The sequence below is a fragment of the Pinus tabuliformis genome, chromosome 1_2 (genome assembly GCF_031772625.1).
Source record: "Pinus tabuliformis cultivar Carrire ecotype Pingquan chromosome 1_2, CPIR1, whole genome shotgun sequence".
NCBI classification, from domain to species: Eukaryota; Viridiplantae; Streptophyta; class Pinopsida; order Pinales; family Pinaceae; genus Pinus; species Pinus tabuliformis.
The window spans coordinates 441,557,878-441,565,872 of record NC_142298.1 but is presented as its reverse complement, the minus strand read 5'-3'; positions in this window follow the sequence as shown (position 1 = coordinate 441,565,872).

The window sequence follows — 7,995 nt, the reverse complement described above, 5'->3', positions numbered from 1 at the left end:
TGGATCAATCCAATGGATGATCATGGTTGTCTTGAGCCCCCCTCAATTACACCCCAAAAAATAGGGATGAGGCCTTTGAAGGAAGACATGATCACAATCCTGAATGAGTTGACAAGAGGCTGAGTTGGCGGTCATATAGCTAACCCGATACCCTTGAGCAACAAGATGCCTACTACAGTTGCATCACCTTTGTTTGGCATTCAAGCTTGACATGGAATGGGGTCAAACAAGTATATAGCTGAAGATGTTTTAGGCCAATAGATTTTTTCCCTACATATAGAAGCAATTGGATGCTTAACTCTGACACAAGGTGATTTGCCACACACATCCATTTTGTTATATGGTACATTTGGATTTGATGTTTGGTTCACTCATCCCTAAGTATGATGGGATGAGCAATGATGGTTAATTTAATCTCAATCAAGGCTTCATGAGTAAGATGTTAACTCGTAACTTAATGAGCAACATCCCCTATGTTTCTCCTAGGGATTCAAAAAAGGAACTTGGGATCGAGAGGCTGAAGGAACCTACAAAAACAAAGGAAATGTATCAAATGCAAATTAAAAGTTGTCAATTTGCAACTCATTGATAATATTAAGCTACATGAGATTATGAAGTTGAAGGACTTTGCACTAATTAGTCATTTCCTTAGCAAATGAATGGGAAGGGATAAAAAACTAGTTGATAGAAAACTTTGGTGCCATTCCCATTACATGATGCAAAGCATAGTTCTTGTGAAGAGTTCATTATTTTGGACATTAAATACTATAGAGGGCATGCATAAGATCCTTTGTAATAGGTGGAAGTGGGGTTCATGGGCATTACATCTCGAGAAATTGCATATGGACTATAATGCCCACTCGACCCGCCTTGAATTCACTATCGTTAGGGTAAGTATGCTAAGGCTCCCTCTAATTCTATGATGTAAGGAAGTTTTCAAGAAATTGGGAATTCTTTAAGTCTCTTATATATAGTGGATAACTCGTTCAACAACTTTGGCTATATGGGGATGACTTGAATTCTTGTGGGACTTGATCTATCCAAAGGATTGGTCAATTCTATTATACTCTAAAGGGACCCTACAATCTTCTACCAAGGCCTTAAATATGAAGAAATATCCTTTAAATACTATTGTTGCCATGAAAATGGACATTTGGCCAAGACTACTCTCTTGGGTTCAAATGGAAAATTTGGGTTTAGAGAGATTCCCAAGGCATAAAAGACTCAACTCATTCTCTTCTCAAGAACAATACCATTGAAGGCCCAGGAAAATCCTCCTATGAAGGAATTCCAATGTCATCCACACTAGCAAAGGAGATACAAGTCCAATGATAGGAGTAGCCTCAAGGTCATCTTCAAAATTTTGACCACTCACTTATCTTGGGTAAGTGGTATTCTCCTCCTCCTCCTAAATTTAAAAATTATTCTTACCACTTGATTTTTGGGGCTTGGGATGTAATATTAGAGAACAAATCAACAACTTTGGCTATATGGGGATGACTTGGATTCTTGTGGGACTTGATCTATCTAAAGGATTGGTCAATTCTATTATACTCTAAAGGGACCCTACAATCTTCTACCAAGGCCTTAAATATGAAGAAATCTCCTTTAAATACTATTGTTGCCATGAATATGGACATTTGGCCAAGGACTACTCTCTTGGGTTCAAATGGAAAATTTGGGTTTAGAGAGATTCCCAAGGCATAAAAGAATCAACTCATTCTCTTCTCAAGAACAATACCATTGAAGGCCTAGGAAAATCCTCCTATAAAGGAATTCCAATGTCATCCACACTAGTAAAGGAGATACAAGTCCAATGATAGGAGTAGCCTCAAGGTCATCTTCAAAATTTTGACCACTCACTTATCTTGGGTAAGTGGTATTCTCCTCCTCCTCCTAAATTTAAAAATTATTCTTACCACTTGATTTTTGGGGCTTGGGATGTAATATTAGAGAACAAATCATGAGTCCAATCTAATAATTTTTTAGTTAGTCATCCAGGAATCTCTATTCCCCAACCCCCTCTTTTCACTGTCGTGGACAAACTAGGGGTGGACCTTTGCAATGAAACAAAGCCTCTAGATTACCATGTCCCCATACTTGAGAAGAATTGGGCCTAGAATTGATAAGTGATTCCCATTCATTTGATGTTGCTAAATATAACCTTGGACTTAGGAACAAGAGACCGAGTATCTTCTCGGGGGGAATTGAGAAAGGAATGGAACACCTAGAAGGGAAAGGTTCCAAACTAGTTTAGGGAGGTAGAATGATCTAAAAATGCAACAAAATACATATATAACCACAAATACAGAGATGCAGTAGAAATAAAACTTCATTTCATTAATATCAAAGAATTGAAATATGCTTACAAACATAATCGAAATAAGCTAGCTTGGACAATGGTAGTTTATCTCTGAGAAGAGATGTGGTGGCTACATGCCTCTAAAATGTGTTATAATGAGGCTAGAAGGCCTATTTATTATTGAGAAATAATGGAAAACCCTAAACATCCAAAACCTAACCCTAGGAGATGAAGCGCCAAAACTATGGGCCCCGTTTGGGTAAATTGGTACATCAACTTCCTGGGGTCGTACACACGATCTTCGTTTAACGCACAAAATACCTCGTTAGAAATATCTATCTGAGGACTACAAAGTTCAACTAAAAACATCAATCAAACCCTCATATTTGCCCGTTTTCCAAAAATATGTTGTTTAGGGCCTCAAAACGGCTTCGGAAGTTCAGGACCCAAAAAATAGCCAAAAATAGTAACTGTGCTACAATTAAGGAAACTAAAAAACTGAAAGAAACAATGGTGGGGGTCCTAGTGGAATAGGCGGGTGGGCACCAATATCCACCTGGATCAATCCTCCTACCTTAGGAAGCAATGGTCCCCATTGCGTTGAGTGCCTCCATGAGATGGGGAAACTTCTGCTGAACTTGGTCCCGGGTGAGCCACTTGCTTTGGTGCAGGAGTTTGCTAGCTTTGTCTACCCGATACAGTTGGATCTTTTGTTGGAGATTATTCTTGATCTGTGTGTCCATGATTCGATCAGTTTTGGCTTGTTCCATGCAGTCTGGGTTTAACTCTGTTGGTGTGAGATGTTCTACAATGTCTAATATGTCCAGTAATGTTGGAAAGTATGGTCGAAGACGGTACACATTGAACACTAGGTGAAGGCTACGGAATGGTGGAATGTTGAGCTTGAAATCATTATCCTCTGCAACCTTAGTGATGGTGGTAGGCCCATATCGGAGTGGGCAAAGCTTGCGGTGGGGCCCAACGAGGTGCTCCTTCTGCAAATGTAACCAAACTTTGTTGCCCACCTAGAACTTGTGTGGCACCCGATGTTGATCATGACACTGCTTGTATTTAGAATTAGCTCTATCCAATATGTCATGGACCTGCAAGAGGATGTGATGAATGCGCTCAATGAATTTGTTAGCCTTGTCATATTCACACTAGACATGAGACGAATCTACCCAAGTAACTGCAAATGGTATGACCACATCAATGGGACATAGTGGCTGGAATCCCAACCCCACCTCAAAGGGGATGTGGCAAGTTGAGCTATGTAGAGCTTTGTTGTAGCTGTGCTAGACATAAGGGAGGCTTTCATCCCATGTGTGTGGATGCTTCGAGTTGTACATGCACAAAATGTTCACAATCACCCTGTTGACGACCTCTGTTTGGCCACCATTTTGGGGGTGGAAAGCCGTGGACTTAGTGAGCTTGGTATATAACATCAACCAGAGAGTTAGCCAAAATGTACTTAGGAACCTATTGTCCCGATCTGAGATAATGGATTGTGAGATCCCAAAGTGTATCCACATTCATTCAAAGAAGAGATTAGTAGTGGCTTATGCTGCGATACCCTTTTTGCAGGCTGCTAGAATGACCATCTTAGAGAATCTATCGATGACTACGAAAACATAATCGTTGCCATGCTCAGTAGAAGGAAGGCCTGACATGTAATCCATGTAGATGGATTCCTAAGGTCGACTAGGAGTAGGTAGAGGAGTATATAGGCCTTTCTTCTTGAGGGTTGGTTTGGAAATGACGCATATAGTGCAAGATATGATGTACTTCCCAATATCATGCCGAAGGTTCGACCAATAAAACAACTTTTACAACACTGCCACTGTTTTCTCTACTCTACGTAGTGCACCTCCCAAATCATATTGGCACGTTTTCTTGAAGGAACATAGATGTGTCTCAAGTGGCAGAACAATGCATCTTGTAGGTGAAAATTCAAAATTTTCTTGCCTTCTAGGAGCATCTAGTATGTGTTGTTGAATTTTGGATCACTCTTGTAAAGATGCGGCCACCCCGAAGTCTCGTGCCCACAAGAGTCGAGCATAATGATCAGCGCCATGACCGTAGGTCAGCTGAGGCAGCCTGCAACATTATTGATGCTACCCTTCTTATACTTAATGTTCAAATGGAACTATTGTAGGTATGTAGACCATTTCTGATGGCGATCGTTTTACAACTTCCCTTGTGTCTATATGAATTGCAGGGGTTGGTGGTCTTTGTGGATGACCGTTTCCTTCCCCAGAATATAATACTTCCATTGTCGACAGACCTGCATAATGGAATACATCTCTTTGTCATAGGTGGGATACTTTCAGATTGTGTTTGAAAGTGTCTCACTATGATATGCCACTAGATGCCCTTGTTGAGTAAAAACTGCACCAATGGCATAGTCAGAGGCATCTGTCTCAAATATCAAATGGTTGTTGCAGGTCTGGTAATGTGAGCACTGGTGTAGAGTAAAGGCGATGCTTCAACTCGACAAATGAATTTTGTTGGGATTCAGACCAACATAAATTTTCTTTTGCTCCGCCCTTGGTGACTTGACTTAAAGGCCAAGTGATATGAGAGAACCCCAACATGAACTTGTGGTATAAATTGGCAAGACCATGAAAGATGTGGAACTTTGTTAGAGTGGTTGGGGCAGGCCAATCCTGAATGAATTGTATCTTAGATGGGTACACATGCACACCCGTTCATCGATGATGTACCCCAGATATTGAACCTCGGTCATACCGAAAGTGCATTTATCCAAATTGGCACACAACTTGTGTTGTCTCAGAGTTTGGAGGACCTATCAAATATGGCGAAGGTGTTCTTCCCAACTTTGGCTGAAGATCAAGATGTCATCCAAATACACTGCCACTAATGAGTTGGTGAAGGGTCGCAATATGTCATCCATTAGCCTCATGAAAGTTGTGAGGCATTCATCAACCTGAAAGGCATGACCAGCCATTCAAAAAGTCCCTCCTTGGATTTGAAGGTGGTCTTCCACATATCGGAGGGTTCGATTGGTACTTGGTGATACCTGAACTTCAAGTCAATATTGCTGAAGTATTTGGCCCACTTGAGCTGGTCGAGAAGGTCATCAATCTGTGGGATTGAATACCTACTCTGGACAATGATCTTGTTCAGTGCCTGATAGTTGATACAAAGTCTCCAGGTCCTGTCCTTCTTCTATACCAACATGATCAGGCTCCCACGGGGTGATGAACTTGGACTTATGTGTCATTTTTGCAACAAATCTTGAATTTGCCTCTTGATTCCATTGTTCTTTAGAACAGAGCATCGATAGATCGGTCCATTGGGCAGCGACGCACCTAGGGGTCAGATCAATAAAGTGCTTGACCCGACAGTGTAGAGGTACCCTTGTGGGTGAAGTGAATATGTCCCTGTACTCCTCCATGACCTTGTCCATCTACTGTTGTCATGTGGAGGAGCCATGTCTGGAGGTCGTGGCCACAATCTTCTTCTTTCCCTAAGGGAAAATCATAAGGAAAACAAATTTCCTGGTCTGGGAAATGATCTTACTGCATTTCTTCGCAATGATCAAAGAGATGGTGGTAGGCGGTGCTACCTCCGGTATCCTATACAACTTATTGCCCAAAGTAATAATAACAGTGTGGGGCCTAGACTCATACACAACATGTCACTTCCACAAGTATGGTTATCTTAACAATACATCACAAACTTCGAGAGGAGTAACATCACAAAATACCTCATCTGCGAAGGGTCTTGATGTTGTAGGGAAGGTGACACTGCTAGCTCACATGGAGATCTCGCCCTTAGTGAAGCCACCAGATGGTGTACGACTATGGGTATGCTATGGTCGGTAAGCCTAGCCGCTTCACGACCTTTGCTGAATGAGGTTATTTTGGCTCCCTCTTTCGACAATGAATTGCAGCGGAGAACTCTTCACCCACATCTGTGAGTGGAAGAGACGCTCCCCCTCCTCTGGATCTTCGGGCTTATTATTCTGGATCTTGGTGGTGGCAATGGTGGCACTTGGCTCTGCGTCAATAATATGCTTCCCTTTATCATTCCCCTTGTTGTCTTCTGACTCAGAGTCAGAACATGCATCTCATTCGAAAGCCTTCAGCTCAGCCACTAGTGACTTCTTGGCCTGACACTCACTTGTGTTGTGAGTGGGGCTCTTATGGAACTCGCACCATTCCCCCATGTATTTTTTTTTTTTGTTTTTTGTTTTCGTGGTGTTGTTCTTTGCTTCCGGCTTCAACCGATTGTCTTAGGTAACCCCGCCTTGGTTTTGTCCTTTTTTTTGCGGCTTAGAGGCGCCTTTACCTTGCTTAGGATTCACAGATCCAAAGTCTCGCCTCTTCTGTTTAAATTTTTGCTCGATCTTGATAATGTATCGATAGGCAACGCCGAGTGAAGAGATGTATAGGAATTCCATCTCTTCCTGGATGTACTTGTGTAGACAGTCGCGGAACTTGAGTACCAAATGCCACTCAGCATCCTTGATACCTAACTTCGTTTGAAGGGTATGAGAAAATTTGTGAACTCTAACACATCTTGGTCCCTTCCCTGCTGCAGCGTGGTCCACTTTATGTATTTATCTTCATAGCTCCTGACAGGGTAATACTGCTCCTTGATGGCATCTCAAAAAGAATTCCAAGTGGGTGCGTTGAGAATAGTGAGGGTTCACTCTCATCCCTCTTCTCGCAATAGGTTTCCCACTAGTCCTTGATGTGGGGGGTGACTTTGAGGAGTGCAAAAATAATCTTTTCCCGGTTGGAAAAGTCATGAACCAAGAAATATCCTTCTAGCAGATTTAACCATTTATATATGGCATATGCATCTATCTAACCTTCAAATATGGGGATGTCAAAGTTAACTTGTACCTTAAAGGGAGTGGCACTCCCAGAGTGGCTGCTGGAAGAAGATGCATTGCCTGTGCATAGTCGCCGAAGGATCTGAGAAATGTTGTCCATTATCGCATTTGTTTGCCGCTCGAGGGCTTCTTTGAGCAATATTTTGAAAGGATCTCCTGCTCCCTCGTCTTTATTTTCTTCCACCATGGAAGGTCATCATGGTTTGCAAGGTTGGTCTTGCAAGGGATCAACTAGTTCAAGCCCTAAGTCCTTATACCCCGACTTTGTTGGGGACATGCAAAGGAAAAAAGAAAAAAAACAGAGTCGCTCTGATACCACTGATTCAAACTTAAACATGAATGCAACGAAATATAGATATAACCACAAATATAGAGATGCAATAGAAATAACAATTCATTAATATCAAAGAACTGAAATATGGTTACAAACATAATGGAAATAAACTAGCTTGGGTGATGGTAGTTGTAATGTCCCCTAATAATAATAAAAATAATAAATAATAAATAAAATAATATAATATAAGCCAATAAATGATAAACAATAAAGAAAATATAATAATATTAAATAAATAATAAAAAAATTAAAGAAAAGATAATAATAATAAATAAATAAAACAGTAAATAATAATAGTAGACTTATATATATATATATAAACTATAAAAATAGTAAAATTAACAAAAATTAAAATAAAATGAGAAATAGTTAAATTAAGAGAACTGTAAAATTAATAAAAATAAGTAAAGTTAACGAAAAGTAAAAATGAATAAAATAAGAAAGAATTAAATTAAGAGAAATATTAAATTAAGTAAAACTTAAAATAAAGAAATA